This window comes from Carcharodon carcharias, chromosome 18, assembly GCF_017639515.1.
Source record: "Carcharodon carcharias isolate sCarCar2 chromosome 18, sCarCar2.pri, whole genome shotgun sequence".
Classification (NCBI taxonomy): Eukaryota; Metazoa; Chordata; class Chondrichthyes; order Lamniformes; family Lamnidae; genus Carcharodon; species Carcharodon carcharias.
In genome coordinates, this window is record NC_054484.1 from 117,050,644 (window position 1) to 117,075,790 (window position 25,147).

General features: G+C 44.2%; 1 pseudogene; it reads left to right on the forward strand.

Moving 5' to 3' along the window:
- LOC121290508 overlaps positions 1–25,147 on the forward strand; it is a 40,233-nt pseudogene that overhangs the window by 12,704 nt on the left and 2,382 nt on the right.

The following is a 25,147-nucleotide window of genomic DNA, read 5'->3' on the forward strand; positions in this document are numbered from 1 at the left end:
CTGATAATGACTGCAATGAGTTGAAGATGATTTTTAGTGAATGTTCATTATGCATCACTTCTCGGCCCATTGATTGTTTATTGTGCTCAAAACAATTGGAAGTGCCATCACTGAGCAGATCCTTTCCTTCTCATTCTCGATGTTTATCTTTCACTCTGATCTTCAATATATTCATTATTATTCTTTGCAGAAAGTCACCGAGCTCACGGATAAGGGAAACCGGGCGGACAGTTCCAAGCTTCTCCTAAGTCTGGTGATGGAGAAAGGCTCTCGGGCCCGAAGGGTGATGTGGGAATCCTTTGTGAAAGTGCATCATGGGGTCCTAAAGTTGGATAAATTAATAAAAGAAATACAGGAACTTGGTACGGTAAAATCACACAGTGAATTCAATTTCAGATTCAAACATTGCAGATTTTGCTATAACATGACACAGATCTGATTTCATGAATGTTAATTTAAACAGGTTCTAATCCATTTGATTACATGAACATTGGAAGAGGCTTATCTGAAGTACCCAGTCACCTGAAAGGTAAGAGATGAAATGGACATTTTAAACCATTTCACTTTTTTTTATTCATTCACGGGATGCGGGCTTCACTGGCAGGGCCAGTGTTTATTGCCCTTCCCTAGTTCCCCTTGAGATGGTGAGCTGCCATCTTGAGCCATTGTAATCCATGTGGTGTAGGTACACCAACGGTGCTACCAGGAACTGAGTTCCAGGATTTTGACCCAGCGACAGTGAAGGAACGGCGATATATTTCCAAGACAGGATTGTGAACAACTTGGAGGGGAACCTCCAGGTGGTGGTGTTCACATCTATCTGCTGCCCTGGTCCTTGTAGGTGGTAGTGGTTGTGGGAATTTAGGCTGCTGTCTAAAGAGACTTGGCAAATTCTGCAGTGCATCTTGTAGATGGTCCACACTGCTGCTACTGTCCGTCTGTGGTGGAGGGAGTGAATGTTTGTGGAAGCGGTGCCAATCAAGCTGGCTGCTTTGTCCTGGACGGTGTCCAGCTTCTTGAGTGTTGTGGGAGCTGCACTCATCCAGACAATTGGGGACTATTCCATCAGACTCCTGACTTGTGCCTTGTAGATTGTGGGCAGCTTTGGGGAGTAAGGAGGTGAGTTTTACTTATTGCACGATTCTTAGCCGTGATCTGCTCTTGTAGCCTCAGTAGATTTGTGGCTATTCCAGTTCAATTCCTGGTCAATGGTAACCCCGAGGATGTTGGTAATGGGGTATTCAATGATGGTACTACCATTGACTATCAGGGGCCGATGGTTGGATTCTCTCTCGTTGGAGATGGTCATGTGGCGTGAATGTTACTCGCTACTTGTTAGCCATGCCCTCCTGCACTCTTCATTGAACCACTGACTAGATGGTACCTGTAGAGTGGGGGATATGCCGGGCCATGAGGTTACCGATTGTGTTTGAATACAATTCTGCTGCTGCTGATGGCCCACAGCGATGCCCAGTCTTGAGTTGGCTGGATCTGATCGAAATCTATCCCATTTAGGACGGTGGTAGTGCCTCACCAAACAATGCGGATATCCTCAATGTGAAGGCGGGACTTCGCCTGCATACTGACTGTGCGATGATCACTCCTATCGATACTGTCATGGGCAGATGCGTCAGTGGCAGGCAAGTTGGTAAGGATGAGGTCAAGTATGTTTTTTCCCTCTTGTTGGTTCCCCCACCGCCTGCTGCAGACCCAGTCTAGCAGCTATGTAATTTAGGACATGGCCAACTTAGTCAGTAGTGGTGCTACCGAGCCACTCTTGGTGATGGACAGTGAGGTCCTCCACCCAGAGCACTGTGCCATTGCCACCTTCAGTGCTCCCTTGGTTCAACATAGAGGAGAAGCGAATCAGCTGAGGGAAAGTGGTACGTGGTGCTCAGCAGGGGTTTTCCTTTCCCACGTTTGACCTGAAGCGATGAGAATTCGTGGGGTGTGGAATCGAAGTTGAGGGCTCCCAGGGTAAATACCACTGTGCTGCCACATCTGCTGACAGGACACCTGTATTATCCCGGACCCAGGGATAAGGATGGATATTATCTGATAATATGTGACATTATCTCCATGAGGATTGACAAGCCTGTGAGAGAACTCTCCCAATAAGGAGGACTTTGCAGGGTTGACAGGGCTGTGATTGCTGTTGTAGTTTCCCAGTTCAATACCGGGTGCTGCACCTGGTTTCATTGCTTTTTTGTGTTACAAATGCACGTGAGGCCATGTCAGATCTAGCTGCAAGAACTAATTGCTGTGGGTCTGAAGGTGCATGTAGGCCAAACCAGGTAAGGACAGCAGATCAGGTGAACCCGTTCGGTTTTTACAACAATTGACAATGGTTTGATAGTCATTATTAGGCTTTTAATTCCAGATTTTTACTGAATTCTAATTATATGATCCACAATGGCGGGATTCGAACACAGGCTCTCAGGGCCATACTCTGGGTCTCTGGGTTACTAGTTCAGCGACAATACCATCGCCTCCTTACTGAGAATCCGAATGATTGGAACCTTTGTTTTAGAGATACTCAGATTCTGAAAATCAGATAATCAAGCGCTGGGAAACAGGAGATTGAACATGATGAGGATTTGTCATTGATCCTCAACTATGGACATATTCAATTTACAATTCATATGATATGATTTCTGTTGTATTCTGTAAATTGTGGGCATTGAATTTTTTGACTTCGTCCAGCTGCTGTTTGCAATTCTGATATTTTACAAACAACTGCCAGAATCCCATTATGCTGTGAATCAGAATGCAAACCTGTGTGTGCACAGATTGTCTGGGCTCACAGTGAAAAGCTGGGCATTGAGCCAGATCTTACAGGTCCCCTGCACCCAATAAATCATTCCCATCATTAACAAATCAAATGCTGAGCATTAAGATCGCAGAAGGTCCATCAAGCCAATTCCACAACACAATGGTTCAACCATGATGGCTGAACAGTTGTTCTCGCTGCTGCCTCCCCACTCCCCCACCCCGGCCACCCTCAAGGATCATGCAATCTCCTGGTGGAGGCAAAAATAGAAAAGCACAGAGCCAATGTAGGAAAACGTTCCCTCGTATTTTTCTCTGACCTCCTCAGTTGATCAAATCCAATTCAGGAAATAACGTTATCCAGTTGTTACCTATAAGCCAGTTACTTTCTACATGATGTGATCTCTGTCCAAATCATGAACTGGTCCAGCTCCCTCTTCAGAGTCAGCACCAACCATAGCAACTGGAAACTCATTCCAAAGGCTCACAGTTCTCCGGGCAGAGAAAAGAAACACTGAATATGCTGGCCATTCTTACACTTACATAGTTTATGCCAATCCTCCCCAATTTGATAAACTAGCATAATCTATCAAATGGGACCCTATCCAGGCATTCATGTATTTACTAGGCCTCTGTAAATTAGTGTAAATCTTTTCAGCTTGAAATTAAACAACATAAAATCCTTGAGCCTGTCTGAGTTGCTGAACTTCTCTAAGCTGGGAATCATTCCTGCAGCTCTCCTTTGGAACTTTTCCAATGACACTATATTATCCAAAATGTAGAGGTAACCAAAACGGCGCACACTATTGAGATGTGGTCTGAGCAGGAACCTGGACAGGCAGTGTTTTAGCCTTTGTTTTATATTGATTGGTTCAATTAATATAAACTCAATACTTTGTTAGCTTTAACTACAGTTTTTCTGCACTAATCATGAACCTTCAGTGATCTGTACACAGTAGCCCCAAGATATTTTTTTATCTCTCAACCTGGCTCAGTATTGTTCCCTGCAAATGATGCTTGGACTCAATATTGGCCCAATAAATATTTATGAGGTAAGGTTATCTGAATGGAACACTGTTTGCCTATGTGTGCCCACAGTTGTAGCACATCTAAATGCTTTATTCGATTTGAACGCCCTCTGCTATCTTAATCTTCAAATCGATGCTTTTGTCATCTGAAAACCTATATTTTGCACTTGTAACACCCTACTACTTGTGCTCCTGACTCGTAATTTCACCCTTGTCCAGCTCATGACTACAGATTGTCAAAAGTTTTGGGTATAGGACCAACCCTCGGGAGAGATCACTTGTAACATATCTTCCAATTAAATTTTATGTTTGGGATTGAAGAAAAATCCTAATCCAAAGTTTCAAATTTTAACTCACATTCCATCAAATGAAGTAACCTAGTGTGAGGGTGTTTATCGAAGGCTTTCTGAAAGTCTAGAGTGACAATGTCCACCAGATTTCTGTCAAGCCCTATCCTAGTGACTTCCTCAAAAAACTCCACCAAATTTGTTAGACACAAGGTAATTTTTTTGAAATAGTGTTTTGAATTTCTAATGGCCTCTTCCCTTTCCCAGTAATCATAAATAACATCCCTTATTATCCCTTCCACCATTTGTCCCTTTTTAAATTGTCCGGATAATGTTAAACAAATTTGAAGCATTACATTTTTATTATTTCACGGAACAGAATGAGAGGTCAGAAAGTCTTTGATCCAGAATGAGAATATCTACAGTTATTCACACAACAGAACATTAATGTGGAAAAATGTGATGAAAAGGGAATAGTCAGGTTGACTGGGAATCTACTGACCCATTTCCTCATGGCAGTGAAAGAGAGCTCACTCTTCTACTCAAAGAATAATCCTACAATTCACGGGTTGTGTTTGAACCCAAAGTAATAATTAAAATAAATATATTTTCAATTTCCCAAAACTGTTGAAAAATGAAGCAAAATTATTTATAAAAAGTTCAAATAAACTGTGAATGTTACTGCTCTAATGTTACATTGAATGAAGTAGGTAGTTGTTCTATTTCTAGTTCTGATCAGTAAGATGACAGGACTATTGTAAAAACAAAATCAATTAATTTATGTTTTAAAATCCTGAAAAATTGTCAGCGATTTCTGAAACGCAATACAACAGGAAAATAATTATTCTTTTTGAGTTATCTGTCCAAAGGCAGGTCCAACTCACAGCTAAACCATGGTATGGCAAGGAGGCATGTCCAAGATCCACCCCAGCTGGAGTGGAATCGAACCCCATGCTGTTGGCATCAACCTGATCAACACTGGCTGCCCAGTCAACTGAGCCAATCGGCCCTAATATCTCAGATAACCTGCTCACATGCTGATAGAATACCAGAAGGACTCTTGTTCTCCAAGTGCACAGTAATATCAAAGATAACTTGCTCAAGGCAGGTTACAATAACCGTAGGACTCCTGAACAATTACAGTCACTCCCTCTCCCACTCCTATCCAATGTCCTAATTACCATCGCTGTAGAAGATTGGCTTCACTGAGGATTTCATAAACTGATTGACAAGAACATCTGCTGCCATATAACCAAGATCTTTGGATTTGTAACGAGGTGTCTAGAGTAAAGGCAGGTCAGAAAGTGTTAACCATGAGAGAGAAAATATCACCTTTATAAAATCTCCATATTCAGTAAATATTAGAACCAAGTGACGACTTTAAATTTTACTTCTCCATTGCTCACTTTCAAGCGTGGTTTCCAATAATTGAGCTTTAATTCCAGCACAAACTTCGATTGAAACCGTAAAATGAATCTATCTATTTAGAAAGATCATATTGAGAAGCATTTTATGTTACTCCAACTACCATTTTCAGTCTATTCTCATTGTAGGTGTTAAACAGAAACACAAGGAGATCCTTCAGGTACAAACTGAAACATTGAGAGTGAACACTATCCAAATAAAGGAGACAGTTAAGATTTTCCAGTTGGTTGATTGATACGCTGAGCTAACGATCATTTCTAATTTTCGAGATAGGAAACTTGTAGAGCATGAGCTGCTGGCAAGAGGCCGGGACCCTGAAGAGGGGAGAAAGAAACATCTCCGGAGAAAGCAGGAAAAAATCCGAGCTGATCAATTTTTCTAGAGCAGTTTTTCCCAGAGAAAATCCAAATCTGGGAGTTCAGGAGCAGTGAGTGGAGTCCCAGGGATCGGAAAAACAACAATGGTACAAAAGATTGTTTATGATTGGGCCAAAGGGAAAATATTTCCACACTTTCAATTTGTTTTCAGTTTTAAATTCCGGGATTTGAACAATATTAACAGTAAAATAAATTTGAGGAATTTGATACTAGATCAGTATCCTTACTTTGCGAATGTTCTGGGAGAGCTCTGGAAGAACCCAAAGGGATTGTTGTTTATATTCGATGGTTTGGATGAATTCAAGGACAGGAATGATTTTGCTGACAATTGGAGAAATACAGAACCTCAGTTCTTGTGCACAGATCCTGAATGCTGGTGTGAAGTGTCTGACATTGTGTACAGTCTACTACAGCACAAGCTGCTCCCAGGATGTTCAGTGCTAGTGACCAGCCGCCCCACTGCATTACATCTATTGGAAAAGGCTGAGATCAGTGTTTGGGCTGAAATCCTGGGATTTGTTGGTGATGAACGCAAGGAATATTTCAACAAGTTTTTTGAAGATCGGGCAGTGGCAGCAGCTCTTTTCAAACACTTGGAGGAGAACGAGATCCTGTACACCATGTGCTACAACCCTTCCTACTGCCGGATCCTCGGTCTGTCACTGGGTCCCTACTTTACACAAAGAGACAGGAAACACCAGCAAGTTCCCAAGACCATCACCCAACTGTATTCCTATATATTTACAACATTCTGAAAAAACATAGCCGAGACATTGAAAGCCCCCGTGATGTATTCCTGAAGCTTGGTGAGATGGCCTTCACAGGAGTCTCTGAGAAGAAAATTGTGTTTAGAAATGGTGATTTGATCCAGTACGATTTGCAACCTTCCCAGTTCCTGTCTGGGTTCCTGATGGAACTTTTGGAGAGAGGTGATTCTATCCAGAGTGTGGTTTACACATTCCCACACCTCACCATCCAAGAGTTTGTAGCTGCAATCGCACAATTCCTGACTCCCAATCCCAAGGATTTCCAGAAACTCCTCAGTGAAGCGTACAGTGAAGATGATGGGAGATTTGAGATATTTCTCCGTTTTGTTGCTGGTCTCTCCTCCCTACAGTCAGCTCGGCTCCTGGAGGAGTTTCTGAGTCCATTTCTTCATCAAACAACATGTCGAGTGATTGACTGGGTGAAGGAGAAGGTTAAAGGACAGATTGGAAACACAGCAACTGAAACTGGTAAAAGAAACCTACTGAATACATTCCACTACCTGTTTGAGTCTCAGAATAAAGCACTGGCTCAGGCCTCAGTGGGATCAGTGGAAACACTTGCATTTAGTGACTTGCGACTGACCCCGATTGACTGTGAGGTCCTGTCTCATGTCCTTGTATTCTGTGATACAATAAACGACCTCGATCTAAACCAGTGCTTCGTTCAGTGTGAAGGACTCCAGCGGCTGGAATACGTTCTGTACAAATGCCAGAAGTTGAGGTAATTGCTTCTTTGGTCCTGTGGCTCATATTTTCATTATTGAAGTATTTTTTCCTAGTTTACAAATTAAAAAATAAATAACTGCAAGTTCAAGAAAAAAAAGGTAGAGTCAGAAAAAAAATTCACGATATAAGATGAGTGTAAAATTCCAAATTGGAAAATAATAATGCCTTTGTGAACAAATTGTTGGTATACTTCATGGTGAATCAAATAGTTTAAGCATGGGATTTTGATGATAAGAAATAGTGCTAATTATTTACAAAGGAAACAGAATATTGATACTCCAAGGTTAATAAACAGCAGTGGAGATAAAAATAACTTAAATTATAATAAAAAAAGTATAAACCATATCAACTGTAAGCTGTACTGATCACAAGGGAAAATAAGTCAGAAATATCATCATCATTAATCAAATTGTTTCTGGCAGGAGGGTGAAATAACTTAAATTTAGATAATTACGAAAGAAGACATTTCGAATTCTGATTATTTAAATTTGATCCCAATTCTCTTCATTTAATGAGGAAACCTGCTGCTGATCTATAAGTTCGAATTTCCCCATTGCACGTTTATACCCAGAATGCAGACACACGCTGGACAACTGGGAGGTATTTTCAGGAATCTGTACCATTGACGGGTTCTTACACAGGGTGGACAGTCTCTGGTAGAACTGACAGTTGATATGTAACAGGATCTTTTGAAAATCCACACCATATATGTGAAACTGCTGCAAGCAGGGAACTCCCGGAAATTCCCTTGAAATGCACTAAAAGCTGCACCTGCAGTAAATGTAGAGGTTATTTAATGGGGAATAACGTGGGAATCATCCCTCCAATATCAACTTGGGGAACAGGAACATGTCAACTTTGTAACAGGACTGAATAAACTTTCTTTGTTGCATAAGATCCAGGGGATAGATTTTACAGCAGCAGTTTGCACACTTCGGAAACATCCAGTAATAGCTGGAAATCAAGATATGGAAGGGAGAGAGGAACCTCGTGAGATTAGAATCACTAGGGAAACAGTGCTGAGTGAAATGATGGAGCTGCAGACTGACAACACTCTGCATCCTGATGGGCTTCATCGTAGGGTCTTAAAAGAGGTGACTAATGAGGTAATGGATGCGCTGGTGTTAATTTTCCAATATTCACTAGATTCCGGAAAGGTTCCATCTGATTGGAAAGTAACAAATATCACCCCTCTATTCAAGTAGGGAGTGGGGCAGGAAGCAGAAAGCTATAAGCCAGTTAACTTGACGTCTGAAGTGGGGAAGGTGTTAGAATCGATCATTAAGGGGGTCATAGCTGGGCACTTAGGGAAACTCAAGGTAATCGGGAAGAGTAAACATGGTTTTGTGAAAGGGCCGTCATGTATAACCAATTGAATGAAGTTCTTTGAAAGAGTGACATGTGCAGTGAATAGAAGGGAGCTTGTAGACATACTGTGCTTTGATTTCCAGAGGCATTTGATAAAGTGCCACAACAATGGTAATTGCATAAAATAAAGACCACGGTGTAGGGATTAACATACTAGCATGGATAGAAGATTGGCTGGCTTTCAGAAAACAGAGGCTATGCATAATTGTGTCTTTTTTTTTCTGATTGGCAGGATGTGACAAGTAACTGCTGGGAGTCCTAAATTTAAGGAGCACCGGTTACATTTCAAACGCATATAAATTAGAATCATTTTTTTTTCCATCTGACTAGTGTTTTGCTGAGTGTTCTATTTATTTGTTGTCCATCATATAGGGCTATAAAATGGGCATTGTGGGCTCATACCTCCTGACTGTGTAATATCTACTTGTTAACGATTTCAGATTACTGAATGGCATGCTGGACTGTCTATTAGTAAAGTGCAAGATAGCCTGGATACTGTGCAAATCTCTCACCTTCACATTCTGCCAAACTCCCACCCTCCAACTGGGACAAAGCTTTAAAGACACTCAGACATTGTCATTGGCAGTGAAGCCTTTGTTCATCATGTTGTCTTGGAGACCTAGCCAAACTCCCTTTCCTCCTGCCTTCGTGACTGTGCCCTGCAGCACACTGGCACAAGATTGCTCATACTGAGGCGTTCCTCACCCTGGCCACCTTTATGAAGTCAATGAGGTCCTTCTGGCATTGAGGCCAGGTTCTCCGGACAAGCCCAAGACTGCTGACCTCTTCAGCTCCTGTTACCAAGCAGCACGTGTTTGGCTTGGCTTCTTCCTCTTCCCACCGGATGGCATCAGCTGCTCGTTTTGGTTGGACACTGCATGTAGGAGGGCTCTGAGTGAGTCTTCATTAAATCGAGGGGCTGGTTTGGCCATTCTGCCCTGCCTCTCCCCTCGCTCCAATGGCACAGACATCTCTGAAGGAAAACATGCAGCAACTAGACAACTCCTCCATGCAACGGTTCAACACGAATGCCAGCTCTGCACAGTGGAAAAGTGTGGAGACAGCAGAGCTCATAAATAAACACTCAGCTTAACAGCCTAGAAATAGCTGAAGTCCAAGGGAGCTTCCAAGCTGTGAACAATGCCAGCATTTGTTGCGTCCCCTGACACTGCCCCATTCCAGAGGCCCCATTAAATTACTGACTGTGACTTCGTTTCAGGTCAAGGCCAATGACCTCAAAGGCTGGATATGCCACCCTCCGATACTGATTGGGCAGATGCTCAACCCCTGTTGGCCTGAAACCTGCCCTCCATTCGCAATTGGATCAAATAACAGATCATAAGCCATTTTTGAATGGTGGGTTAGGAGATCTGGCCACTTTCGGGTCAAGTTCCCCTCCCCTCCGTACAGGAGCGGATTATTCAGCCCCATGTGTGGGCATTCGGAGGGATTAGGAAATCCCGGAAATTTATCTGAACTATAGCAATAATCTCACCTGCAGTAAAGGCAGAACATGTTTTTTGCTAAATAAATTGGGGGAAACCCTTTCCCTGTCAACTAGGAGAACAGCGACATTTCAACTTTGTTAAGGGGAGAGAATAAAATTTCATTCTTGTATAAAATCCAGGGTGATGGATTTTAAAGCACCCATTAGCAGAGTTTCACAATACAATTCACTCCTAGGTATTATACAGAGTAATGTAATGCACAGAGTTATGAAGGACATGGAATCACTCCTTTAATTCTTGGAAAATTGGTCCATTCTCATAAAAGCCCCGAATTAAGAAAGAACAGAAATGAGAAAAGAGTCCTCAAACTTGGCGGGCCAGTCACTGAGCTTCAGGAGATTACTCCTGATCATCAGGGATTGAGAGCAAACTGGGGCACATTTAGGGGCTGCACACAGACACCTCTCTGTTTAATAAACATTGAGAGGGGTGAAAGTGGAATTCACCAGTAGTCAAATTAGTGATAGTGAATTGTTCACCAGTTTACACTTCTCACTGTTTCCTTTTCCGTTCAATTGAAAAGAAAATCGGGTGAGCTGCAGTATGGGCGAGTGATCCGAAATCACCCGTCATACACTATCGACGAAAGGTCATTCTGCCTCCAATAGATTTAATTTACAGTCACAGTAAAACCTCTGCATGGATTTCTGATGTTGCTTCCATGTTTCCTGTGATATTGGGCAAAACAATTAAATCTGATCTGAGTTTTTATTGAATGTAATTACATATTGGGGCTCCCCGAAGGAGGGAAACAGAGGCAGCGGAGGGAGGAGGTGAAAGTGCCAAGAATACTGGCACTGGCAGTGTGTCAATTTCAAGATGCTGATGCTCGTTTCATCATGAATCACCAAGAGGAGGCGGGTTGGGACAGGAATCTCAAGACTGTTGAGAACTTTGTTCAGCACAAAATAAGGTTTGAGATTTAAAGTTCTAAAGGAGCGGGCACTTTCCCTGTTCTTCTGAAGGAAAGTGGGCACAGAGTGGGAGCCTGCCATGGCTGTCACAGCCCAATAAGAATGTCAGAGGGGCAGGCACTTAGCAAGGAGATTCTTTGGTGCTCTGGAGGTGGCAGAGAGGGTGGAAACTCAGGATTTGAATGGGGTTGGCACTCCCAGCTGTGCAGAGGGAAACACAGGATTTGAATGAGGTTGGCACTCCCAGCAGTGCGGAGGGAAACTCAGGATTTGAATGGGGTTGGCCATCCCAGCACTGCGGTGGGTAAAGAGCAGGGAGAAAGGCTGCCAAGAACAATTGAGAGGCCACCTTCCCAGAAATTAGGCTCCAGCTGTCACATGTTTGATGAGGGGCAACACCGTCCGCAGGAAGGGCACAACCCCAGGCATCAGAAGGGTACGGGAGAGGAAAGAGGGGCAAATAGGCAACAGAGGCCAAACATTCAATTCAGGAACTATTGCTGAAGACGGAGCTATTAAGGCCCAGTGATGGTGGATATTGTGATACTTCAGGCAGTGGCCACATACATCTGTGCCCTCAATGCCGAATACCTCACAGCACTGGTCAGAGTTATTGTGGCATTGAACTCCTTCACTTCTGGCTCCTTCCAAGGATCAGGTGTGGACCTAAGAGACGTGTCGCATGTGGCTGCTCACCAGTCCATCTCACAGGTCATGGATTCACTTTTTGCCAGAGCTGGACAGCGTATTCCTTTAATAACAGGAAGGCCTTGCAGGGACACAGGGACTCCCCAAGGAGCAGGGTGTCACTGATTGTACCCATTGGCCATCAAGGCACCCAGCGACTGGTCAGGGAGATCCATACAGGAAGGGCTTCCACTCCCTCAATGGCTCGTCTGTGACCACAACAAAACTTCCTCCATATGTGCACTCACTTTCCTGGCAGCTGTTAGGATACTTCATCCTCCAAAGTGTGTGTCCTAGAGGATAACGGATATTCCTCGAATTTATGTTACTGAGCTCTCTGTGGGAGTCCCAGAAAGCGGCACAATGGTTGGTAACCATTGAACAGGACATCACGCCTCTGAAAATGTGATTCCAGTGCCTGGGCCAGTCGGGTGGTGACCTCCAATCCCCTCTTACAAGTGTCTCTGTCGGTGTCTCTGCTGCATTCTCCATAGCATGGCTTTCCAGAGAGGTGTGGACCTTGAGGACAATGAGGCACTGGGATGACACAGCTCATCGAGGGAACAGCAGGCTGTGAGAGAGGAGGTAAAAAGAGAGAGGACACTGAACAAAGTGGAGCCCCTGCTGCATGATGAGGTGGCTTCCTCCTGCCGCCCTCGGGGAAGAGGAGCTCCTCCCTGCCTGAGTCCCCTCCCTCATGGCCTCCAGTTTGGCAGAGATAAAGTGAGGGGATTCCCTGCCCTGGGTGCCAAGCCTCAGGCTTCCCTGTAACATCTCACTTCCCTCTGGTGCTGTGGAGGGCTTTGGTACAATCTCCTGATCTCTCCCTCAGGACAACCAGCAGCCTCAGTGATCGCTGCCAAGTGAACAGGAAATCTGTCTCCATGACAAATAATCACGTCCCCATGCAACAATCATAACTTTAATCACTTTCCCACCGGTTGTGGGTTTCTGATCCAAAATAACCCCAGCTCCTGTTCCTTGCTTCCATTGTGAAAATTCAGGTTGTTTTAATGTGGTTCTCACTTCTCTGTTTAGACTGAGGTCTAACAATCTGGGAGATTCAGGAGTGAAACTACTGTCTGCAGCCCTGAGGAATCCAGGCTCTAAAATACAGGAACTGGAGTAAGTACCAGACTGTGTGAGTTTGTGTTTATAATAACCAGATGTCTGACACTATATTATTATTGGTATCAGGATTTAGGTTATTAATAGCACTATGTATTATATTATAAGTATCAGTAACAGGATTAATATTAATCAGTGGGGTGCAAATGGACATGGAAAAGCCAGGGATGAAAAACAGGTAAAATCACATTTTCTGGTGTCTATAGGAACATCTGATATTGAGGTTTATTGAAGTAGATCCATAACGCAGATGACCGATGCAGTGCAGACTATTCTGCAACACCATACACGTCCAATTTCACCGCTGCCTGTACTTTGTCCAAATTTCCACTGTTTTCCCTCCCTCTGATCTCCAGGCTGTATAAAAATCCTCTCACAGATTCTTGTGCTAAGGATCTTGCCTCCACTCTCAGTACAAACCAGTCACTGACAAACCTGGACTTAAGTAATAATAAACTGAAAGATTCTGGAGTGAAACTTCTTTCTGCAGCTGTGATGATTCTGGATAGTAAAATTCAGAAACTGAGTTAAGTGCATAAGAACAATTGAAGTAGGAGTGAGAGTAGGTCATTTGGCTCCTCAAGCCTGCTTTGCTATTCAATAAGATCATGGTTGATCTGCTTGTGTTTTGAATTTCACATTCCTATCTGCTGCTGATAATCTTTGATTCCCTTGCCTAACAAGAATCTATCCAGCTCCACCTTAAAAATATCCAATAACGCCGCCTCCACCACCTTCTGAGACAGAGTTCCACAGTCTCACAACTGCCTGAGAGAAAATAAATTCTTACATATTTCCTTAAATGAAAAACCCTCACTTTAAGAACAGTGACCCTTGGTTCTGGACTCACCCACAGGAGGAAGCCTCCTATGAACTGCCTCCAATGTATTTACATCATTCCTTAAATAAGGAGACCAAAACTACACACTATTCAAGATCACTGCCCCGTATAACTGATGCATAACATCATTACTTCTATGTTCAATTCCCCTTTAATAAAGGACAGCATTCCATTAGCCTCCTGAATTACTTGCTGTACCTGTATACTAACTTTTTATGACTCATGTACGAGAGCACCTAGATCCATCTGCACCTCAGAATTCTGCAGTCATTCCCTGTTTGAATAATACTCTATTTTATTATTCTTCCTGCCAATGTGAACAACTTCACATCTTCCCACGTTGTAATCCGTTGACAGATTATTGCTCTTTCCATTTATCTCTATCCATCTGCAACCTCCTTCCATCCTCTTCACAACATACTTTCTAACCTATTCTTTGTGTCATCTGAAAATTTAGCGACCATGCCATCACTCCCTTCATGTAAATCATTGAAGTAAATTGTAAAGGCCTGAGACCCCAGCACAGATCCCTACGGGACTCCACTCGACATAACCATGCATTTCGGAAAAAAGACCCCTTTATACATACTCTGCTTTCTGCCAGCCAACCAATCTCCTATTCATGCTAATATGTTACCCCCTGCTTCACGAGCATTTATTGTCCACAGTAACCTTTGGCATGGCAACTTATCAAACAGCTTCTGGAAATTCAAGTACAGTATGTGTACAAACTCCCTTTATCCACAGTGCATATTACTCCTTCAAATAATTCCCAATAAACTGGTTAAATATGGGCAGAATTTTGGGGTTGGCGAGCGTGGGTGTGGCCTGCTCGCTGAAGCATAAAATGACGCATGGTGTCATCGGATGGGAGTCTCAGCGTCACCGCACGCTGTTTAGATTTTCAGTTTGGCGGGTGAGCAGCCAAACTGTCAAAGGCCTATTGAGGCCATTAAGAAAGTAATTAAAGTAGTTCAGAATGCTGCCTGTCCAACCTTAAGGTGGGAGGGCAGGCAAAGAGACCAGGTGGCCTTCACATTTTTCATGAAACCCCATCCATGGGCGGGGTGAGATTTCATGAAGGGTTTATTAATTAAATGAAAAAAAAATAAACATTTGATAACATTTGACGTTGTCAAATGAGGGGACATGACTAAATAACTTTTTTTGTGTCTTTAATAAAAACTTTAATTCCGTACTGAATCTCGATGAGGCGGCTCCGTGCCTCAGGGAGAATTCTGCCTCTTTCACCTGCGCATTTGTGAAAGAGCGCAGGCCCCAACTCAGGGAATCCAACCCCAGCCCCACTTCTGCTGACCCCATAGTTCAGCACTTCGGTTGCGCGTCACGCTAGGCGGCCCTTAATTGCCTTGTCTATGTAAAATGGCGGCGTGGCCCGAACTGGGGCGCCAATGGGGTTCGCTCCCCACCCCACCCATCCTCCCTCCCCCCAACGTCGGTGGTGGGGGGGGGGGGGGGGGGGGGGGGGGGGGGGCTGTTCTGCCCATGATTTTCCTTCCACAAAACCATGCTGACTCTACCTGATTATGCGAGTTTTTCTCAGTGTTTACCTACAACCCCTTTAATGATCAATTTTGACAACTTCCCCACCACAAATACGCATAGTTTCCTGTTTTCTACGTCCCTCACTTCTTGAATGGATGGGTTATATTTGCAAATTTTCAGTCTGATGGAACACTTCCAGAATCTATTGAATTTTGGAAAATTGGCACCATCTACCTCATTGGCCACCTCTTTTAATACGCAAGGGTGTTGTCCGTCTGACTTTGCAGATCCTCTGTTCTTTTCCTGCCTGTGTCATTGCTGCCTACATGGCTTATCACAATTGTATCCTCCCACTGCAAGTTCCTCTCCAGCTCTGAGCAGATGACAGATGTCCTGACCCCTGCAAATGGGCAGAGAGCACAGCTTTCTGGACTCTCACTCCTTGCTACGAAGAAGAGTGTCAATTCCCCTCACTATACTATGTCCTATCACAAATACATTCCTGTTTGCTGCCCTACACATGAGCGGCTTCCTGTACCATAATACTATGGCCAGCCTGCTCATTCACCTTGCAGGCCTCGCATTCGTCCACACAGGTTGTGAGCCCCTCAAACCTGTTTGATAATTGCAAAGTCTGAGGCTCCTCCACTGCTGTATGCTCGGTCCCTTTACTTGCTTTGCCCACAGCCATGTCATCCTGTCTCTCACTGTTGACCAAAACAGGTGACCCTATTCTAAGAGTTGTGACCATCTTTTGGAACAAAGAGCCCTGTCATTTCTCCCCCTCTCTTGTGTTGAACAGAGCCTGCAGTTCGGCTTCTGGATCAATAAGCCTGGCCCAGAATTCCTCTAGCTGCTTACAGTTTCTGCAGGCATATTTGTCATGGATTGCCTTGGCACCCAAGCGGTCTCACATACCAGAGCTGCAATCTAATACCTGTCCTGCCATTCTAACCGATGTTATTTAGTTAACTAACCTGAATGACTTTTTTCCTATGTGTGTTAATATTTACTGTGGTATTGAATGTGAGTACCACTGACAACTAAAAGTTATACGCTTGTTGAATACACAGGTATGTGTTTCAGGTGTTTGTTTTAATATTTTTTTTAATGTCTGTTTAAATTTTAATTTTAAGGTTTTAAGGTTTCGGGTTATTTAATGTTCAAGTCCCTGACCTTTTTATTTATAGATCTACCTTAACTCCCACACCAGTCTAAGCGCGCACACTGTCCCTTCCACTGGGCACTTACCGGCCAATCAACGCACTGGCTTACTGTGATGTCACAATTGCCTTTCCCCCACACTGCTGGCGGACAGCAGCTGAAACGCTGCATTGTTCAGCTCCCACTGCCAGCAGGTTCGGCCGCTCTGCAATCTCTGGTCTTTATTTGTGGGCAATACTCAGCTCCCGACTGCCCCCCGCAGCTCCGCTCCCACTGCCAGCAGGTTCGGCCGCTCTGCAATCCCCGGTCTTTATTTACAGGCGCTCATCTGATCCTAACTGCCCCCCGCAGCTCCGCTCCCACTGCCAGCAGGTTCGGCCGCTCTGCAATCCCTGGTCATTATTTACAGGCGCTCATCTGATCCTAACTGCCCCCCGCAGCTCCGCTCCCACTGCCAGCAGGTTCGGCCGCTCTGCAATCCCTGGTCTTTATTTGTGGGCAATACTCAGCTCCCGACTGCCCCCCGCAGCTCCGCTCCCACTGCCAGCAGGTTCGGCCGCTCTGCAATCCCTGGTCTTTATTTACAGGCGCTCATCTGATCCTAACTGCCCCCCGCAGCTCCGCTCCCACTGCCAGCAGGTTCGGCCGCTCTGCAATCCCTGGTCTTTATTTGTGGGCAATACTCAGCTCCCGACTGCCCCCCGCAGCTCCGCTCCCACTGCCAGCAGGTTCGGCCGCTCTGCAATCCCTGGTCTTTATTTGTGGGCAATACTCAGCTCCCGACTGCCTCCCGCAGCTCCGCTCCCACTGCCAGCAGGTTCGGCCGCTCTGCAATCCCTGGTCTTTATTTGTGGGCAATACTCAGCTCCCGACTGCCCCCCGCAGCTCCGCTCCCACTGCCAGCAGGTTCGGCCGCTCTGCAATCCCTGGTCTTTATTTGTGGGCAATACTCAGCTCCCGACTGCCCCCCGCAGCTCCGCTCCCACTGCCAGCAGGCTCGGCCGCTCTGCAATCCCTGGTCTTTATTTGTGGGCAATACTCAGCTCCCGACTGCCCCCCGCAGCTCCGCTCCCACTGCCAGCAGGTTCGGCCGCTCTGCAATCCCTGGTCATTATTTTTAGGCATTCCTCTGCTCCCGACTCTCTACCGCAGCTCTGCTATGTCTGCCATTAAAGTCGGCCACTCTGCAATCCCCGGTCTTTATTTACAGGCGCTCCTCTGATCCTAACTGACTCCCGCAGCTCCGCTCTGTCTCCCAGCAAGGTACAAATGGTCATGAGGACTCGAAACGTCAACACTTTTCTTCTCCGCCGATGCTGCCAGACCTGCTGAGTTTTTCCAGGTAATTCTGTTTTTGTTTTGGATTTCCAGCATCCGCAGTTTTTTGTTTTTTACCAGACTGTCAGATTGTGTTTATAATAACTTTATACCTGATGCTGTAAATTGTTACGAGTATCAGTAACAGTGTCACTAATAAACACTGCACGTTATCATTACTACACGTATTAGTGTTATTAATAAACACCAGGGATTTACGCTGATTCATGAAATGTTTCTCTCTCTGATCTCCAGCCGGATAGTAACAGCCTCACATTTTCACAGCTCCCATCTCAGCACAATTTGGGCACTGATGAGTCTGAACCTGAGTTACAAAAAACTGCAAGATTCAGGAATAATACCCTTAAAAATAATTTAATGTCATTCTCAAAGACGTGAATCAGAATTAACAAACGGACAAAACGATTATTGCTTCTACAATTCCAATGGCTGAATTTTATGGCCTCTCTCCCCAGCGGGATTTTCCAGACCCCGCCGAAGTCAATGGATTGCGAACGGCCCATCCTATTTTAAAGCCCCTCCCGTGCCGTAAAATTCCACCCCATATTGTATTCTTACATTTATAGCTTAGGTTAATCAGGGAGTAACATTATAGATCTTTAAACTTGAAAGCTTCTCAGTTTGTAATAAAAGTGTAAAACTTGCATAAATATATTGGTAAGACAGTTACTAAACTATCAAAATGAATAAGCTAGCAAATTCTGTGACTCCCAATAACCCAACAGTAAAATTCAGAAACTGTGTGAGATGTTGTTTCTGATAACGGGATGTCGAACATTGGACGGTATCATTAGTATCAGTCATGGTGCCATCAACAACAACATAAACTTTCATTCATATAGCAGCTTTAATATGATTAATTGTCCCGAGACACTTCACAGGAGTGTTATCGAACAGACTTGGGCAGTGTGGAAAATGAGATATTAGTACAGGCAACTAAAAGCCAAGTCAGGGAGGTAGGTTTTAACGAGAGTGTTAAAGGAGAAGAGAGGGGTAGAGAGGTGGAAGGAAATAAGAAGGGAAATCCAAAGCTTGGGGCTGAAGAGCTCAAGGCGCAGCTACCAATGACAATAATTTCCATATTTATTAATCTGAGTCACAAACACTGTATGTTATTATTAGTATTGGGAATAGTTGTATTTAAAATAAAACTTATTAATAGGCATATAATTAGCTTGGCAACGAAGTTAAATCCCAAGTATTAAAAGGGATTGTGACAGCATGGATATAAAAGTGCCTGAGTGACAGGAAACAGAAAATAGTTGTTAATGGATGTTTTTCAGTTCGAGGAAGCAGACAGTGGAGCTCTCCACCGGTTGCTTCAGGATGAGCAGTATTACGTTTCTTAATTCATGCTAATGACTTAGACTTGGGTGCATCTAAAAATGAGATCCCAAACTGGTGAGGCTGCTACCCAGGACAACTTGCAGGCCAACTAATGGGAGAAGCAAGTGATCCCACAACTAACTGATAAGATCAAAGTTTTCTACACCTGTCACATCCGGTTGTGAATGGTGACGGGTGATTAAACAGCTCACTGGAGGAAAAGGCTCCACCAATATTCCCATCCTCAATGTGGCAGACCCGCCACGTCTGACGATTATTGGCTCAAACAGTCCAATTTAACTGGGTCAGACCCATTCTTAGACCATTAAAGTTGGCTTTTCCCATATTAGTTATTCTTACTCTGGACTGTTCTTTGTTTTATTCCATAGTCAGCCTAAACCTTATGATACAGTGATGACTCCTTTATACTTGATCCAGTTGGCCCATCTCATTCCAAAGAATCATGTCAAGCTCTGCAACATTTCTCACACTGGAAACACGCTGCTGTAGAACAATTTCCTGGTCACTCCAGGATTTCTTGCCCCTCTCTGCCTGTCACAATACTATCTCAGTCTATATTTGGATAATTAAAGTTCCCCATTATAATTACTCTTTAATTCTTGCACCTCTCTGGAATTTCCTTGCAAATTTGTTCTTCTCCATCTTTCCCCTAGTTGGTAGCCTGTAGAGTAGCAATGTAATTGCACCTTTTTTGTTCCATAGATCTAGCCATATAAATTCTGTCCTTGACCTCTTTGGATCATCCCCTTTCTCCAGCACTGAAATATTCAGCTTAATCATTCCAACCACCCCATTCCATTTTGTCCTTTCCTATCTTTCCTGAATACCGTGTATTCAGGAATAGTTATTACCCAGCCCTGTCATTCACTGAGTGAGGCCTCTGTTACTGCCACAGCAACATGTTTCAATAAGGCAAGTGCACCTAGAACTCACCAATCTTATTTACCACACTCCATGCATTCACAATCATGCTCTGTAACCCTGATCTAGACGTTATTGTCTTCCCCCTGACTCTTTATAGACTTAATAACTTACTATTTCCTAATCTAATGCTATATATTTCTCCCTGTATTCCTTGGTGTTATTCTCTGATATTACTTCCTGGCTCCCAAACTCCTGCCAAGTTAGTTTAAACCATCCTCAATATTAGGAGCAAATCACGTGGAACTCAGTTCCAGCTCTGTTTAGTGCAATGCAGCTGGCCTGTAGAGGTCCTAACTCCCTCAGAGCTGGTTACAAAGTCCCAGTAATTCTAAATCCATTTCCCCTGCACCATCTTTCCAGCCACTAATTCTTATCCTCCTATTTCTGCGTTCACTTGTGTGGGATACAAGGAGTTATCCAGAGATTACTGCTTTTCAGGCCACACTTGCTAATTTCTTACCTAGCTCCCTAACTTCTGTCTGCAGGGAAACAATCCCAGTATAGGCTACTGAACCTTAAGGCCTGATGTTTCATTTAAGGGGTTATGAATCTTCGGAATTCTCTATCCCAGAGGGCTGTGGATCCCCATCGTTGAATAAATAATTCTAAGGCTGAGATAAACAGGTTTTTGGTCCCTCATGGGGTTGAGCAACATGGGGAGGGGGTGGGAAAGTGGAATTGAAGCCCTAGGTCATCCATGATAATATTGTCTGCTCCGGCTCCTATTTCTTTGTTCTTGTGCAGCAAGACCTGGAGAATTTGTAGGCTTGGCTTGATAAGTGGCAAGTAACTAATGCACCACACAAGAGGCAGGCAATTACCATCTCCAACAAGAGAGAATCTAACCTCACCACCACGTCCATCACCACCACCCCCATCACAACCCATAGAGGCTGGTAATTCTGCAGTGAGTAACTCACCTCCTGAGACCCCAAAATCTTTTAACTATCCAGAAGGCCAAAAGTCAGGAATATGAAGGAAAGCTCTCCACTTGCCTGGATCAGTGAAGATCTAATAACAATCAAGAAGCTCGACACCATCCAGGGCAAATGAGCATGTTTGAACAGAATCCCATTGACCAACTTAACATCCTTTCCCTCCACCACCGACCCACATTGGCGGCAGCATCATACCTAGACTCCTTCAACAGCAACTTCCAAAAGCGTGGCCTCTACCACCTGGAAGGACAAGGTCAGCAGATGCATCAGAAACTGCAAGTGCTCCTCGAAGTCACACACCATCCTGACTTGGAACTATATCCCTGTCTTGCACTGTCACCTGGTCACAATGTGCAAGTGAAGCTTGAGATTCAACATACAGTCGTGTTCCATATGAGTCTTTACTTAGGCACCCATTTAACATAATTAATCTTCCTCCTTGTGCAGCTCTGTTGCTGTTTCTTTGAATGTCCTTAACATTTCCCTGGAACCGTTATCACATGAGGCAATAACGTTGGAAATGAATTGAAATCATTCTGTGTTGTCCTTCCATTCTCGCACTTTGCAGGAGGCAGTGAACTGTTAAAGGCCCAGTAGTGTTCTTTAAAATAATGGTGAAAGTTTTTTTTGTGATGCACCATCTTAAAATTCATTGAAGACACATACACAGCAAGGTGATATGTCACAACAAAATATAACCCTGTGAAACCCAAGTCTAATGAGATGAACCTTCTAAAGAAGTTTGGGGCTGCTACATTGCACTCCCCCTGCGCTGTCAGCTGAGGTGGAGGCGGGGTGCTGACCTTTCTCCTCCGAGGATTCTCTCCCTCAGAGGTGGATGGCTGTCACCCGGTCACAGCCCTCGATCTGTGAAAGAAAATAGTGTTTCTAGGCAAATGTATGTTTTGTGCTCACCAGAGGGTCTCCTGTGTCCATCCATTAGGGCACTCATTCTCTCAGCTCCAGAACCCACCTCAGCATCAGTGATTGCCCACCCTGCCTCCAGATCTCCCAGTTCATTTGTCTAAATTTCTGTGGGTGTAAGGATGAGGAGATCTGGGACACAGCGACCCATCTTGGCTCAGGCCCTCTAGTCAGCTGTTTTCATCTGGAAGCATAGAAATCTTCATGTACCTCGCCCATCAAAGAGACACACGAGCCTATACTGGTGGCAGCCTGACTGTCCCGCATGGCACCACATGCATGTGTCCTGCATGCAGCACTCATCAGCGTGCAACCCTTGATCTGCCTTCTGCCATTTCAGCTCTTCATTCATTAACCAGGGCTCTCTCGCTAGTCCCTCCCGAGCTGCTGTGTTTGAAAGTACTGCTGGCTGCCTTTACAGATGGCGACAGCATTGTCTGAACCGGGACGTCCCCTGTCTGCACCACCGAAGTGGACGGCTCCTCCCACCTGTCAGCTCTGATAATATCGCATTGGTAACTCTGACTACCCTGACCCTACGTCCAAACACCCACTTACGATCTGATCAGGCCTTCGCCGCCTCTGGTAAAATTCCAGTCATTATCTTCAGCCCCATCACAAACTCCATTCCTGAGACATTGACCATCCCATGCCCCTCCATAGCAATCCGGATAAGGACACGGGAATCCTGTGCTTTTGTTTGGTATCATCATCCTTTTTCATATTGTCCTTTCCTTGCCGCCCTCCCATCCTCATTTCCCTGCTGCGTAAAACCTGTTGATTAGCTGTTTATTTTACCAAATCTAATGAAAGTGCATTGACAGAAACATTTAACTCTTTTTCTCTCTGAACAAATATTGCCTGACCTGCTGAGTATTTCCCGCATATTCTATTTAGATTTCAGATTTACACCAACGATAATATTTTACCTTCTAGATAAATGGAAGTTGTTTCTTGAATTTCTCACATTATTTATTATTAATGATATTAATGGTCTTTAAAACACTGACTTTACCCTGATCCCTGTTCTATTTCTCCCCCCTGATCTTCAGCCTGGGTTATAATGATCTCACAGGTTCTGCTGCCAAGGATCTCGCCTTTGCTCTCAGAACAAACCGGTCAGTGATGGATCTGAACCTTGACAATAGTCAACTGGGATGTTCAGGGATAAAACTATTGTCTAAGGCTCTGAAGGATCCGAACTGTAAAGTACAGAAACTGGGGTAAGTACAGAATGTGTGATATTGTCTTTATAATAGGATAGAAAACAAAACAATGTCAGCACTGTTCCTTGTATAATAAATAAATGCTGTACAATTTTATTAGTGCCGGTGATAAAGTTATGAATTTTAAAAAATCTCCATTTTCTCTGATTCATGTAATTTCTGTCACTAACCCCATGTAAAGGATATCAGCCCCACAGATGTTTGTGCTGAGGGTGCAGGTCCTCCTCTTCAGAGGTGGGCTGTCCCCAGGTCACAGGAGTCCTTGATTTGTGAGAGTGAGAAGAGTAATTCGAGGGCAATGCACATTACAACACACCCTTCAGATTATTGTGTGTGAACAGTGATGGACCCATGAACACTATGTTTTGTGGTCACCAGAGGCTCTCCTGTGTCCATTCATTCGAAGAATCTCTCTCTCAGCTCCACAACCCATCTCGCCATCAGTGATTGCTGCCCAGCCTCTAGGCTTCCCAGTTCCAGCGCTTCACCTTCCATCAAAGTCCGGAATGAGCCTAAGCTGGTGCAGCCTGACTGTCCATCATGACACCATAGAGATGGCTACTGCATGGAGCCATTTGGTCATCAGAAATCAACTCTGACTGGGCCCTCCAGAGAGGCTGATGTGTCTCTAACAGCCAATGCTGCTGCTTGGGCTTTGCCAGTGGTTGGGTGGGGATGAACTTTCTACCAATTTCACTGTCATCATAAGTCATAAGTGAAGCTGTAAGCTTCACCTTGTGTGCTGCATTCATGGCCATTATCCTCATCCCCACCACAAACTCCATCCCCGATCACTGATGCTCCATGTCCTCTAGCGACCCAGGGCAAGGACTTGGGGATGCTTTAGTTTTGTTTTGCAAGCAGGGAAATTATCCCTTTGAGGTCCTGACCCTAAAATTACAGCAAGTATGATGTGGTTCAACGCCCAACACAACAACACAAATGTGCAATTGAGAATCAACTCTCAATCTGTACTGAACTGTTCCCACTTTACTTCCATTTACAATAAGCTTACAATTAGTCGCACATGTCATACATGTGAGACATCAAGTCCCTAGACTAAAATAAAAGTATCTGGAAAAACTCAGCAGGTCTGGCAGCATCTGCGGAGAGGAACACAGTTAACGTTTTGGTTCTCTATTACTCTTCAACAGAACTAAGTAAAAATATAAAAGGGGTGATATATAAGCTGGTTTAAGGGTGGAGGGGGGGCGGGTAGGGGGCAGGTAGAGCTGGATAGAGGGGCAGTGATACGTGGAGATAGCCAAAAAAAGTCACAGACAAAAGGACAAAGAGGTGTTGAAAGTGGTGATATTATCTACGGAATGTGATAATTAAGGGTAGAAAGCAGGACGAGCAAAGCACAGATAGCCCTAGTTGGGGTGAGGTGGATGGGGGGGTGGGGAAAGGGATCAAAATAGGCTGAAAGGTAGAGATAAAACAATACACTTAAAAATAATGGAAATAGGTGGGAAAATAAAAATGTATCTAAATTATTGGGAAAAAAAGGGGATCGGAAAGGGGGTGGGGAAGGAGGAGAGTGTTCATGATCTAAAATTGTCGAACTCAATATCCCTATCCGAGCTTGCTATTTCTAAAGCTGTTAGTATAACACTTACAATCACCCCTCGGCTGGTCTTCTGACGAGGATGTAGATCCTGCTTCCGGTGACTGTCGCTGGCTGCAGGTGTGAGTATTATATCCAGATCTCAGTTCATACTTTATGTAGCCCTAATCCCAAAATGGTGATTGCTCTTTCTCTGATGACCAACTTGGCTGAACTTGTTAGCTTATGTTCTCACTCACTTTAAACAGTGTTTGATCTTTAATCAAGAGGCACAAAGGTCAGCTTGTTCCTGCTGATGGTTGACCCATACAGGCTTATCTGTCCCATTGTCTGATTATAATGTTAGCAGACGCCAAACCAGTTTTCCTACTCAGCTGTTAATTGTCAC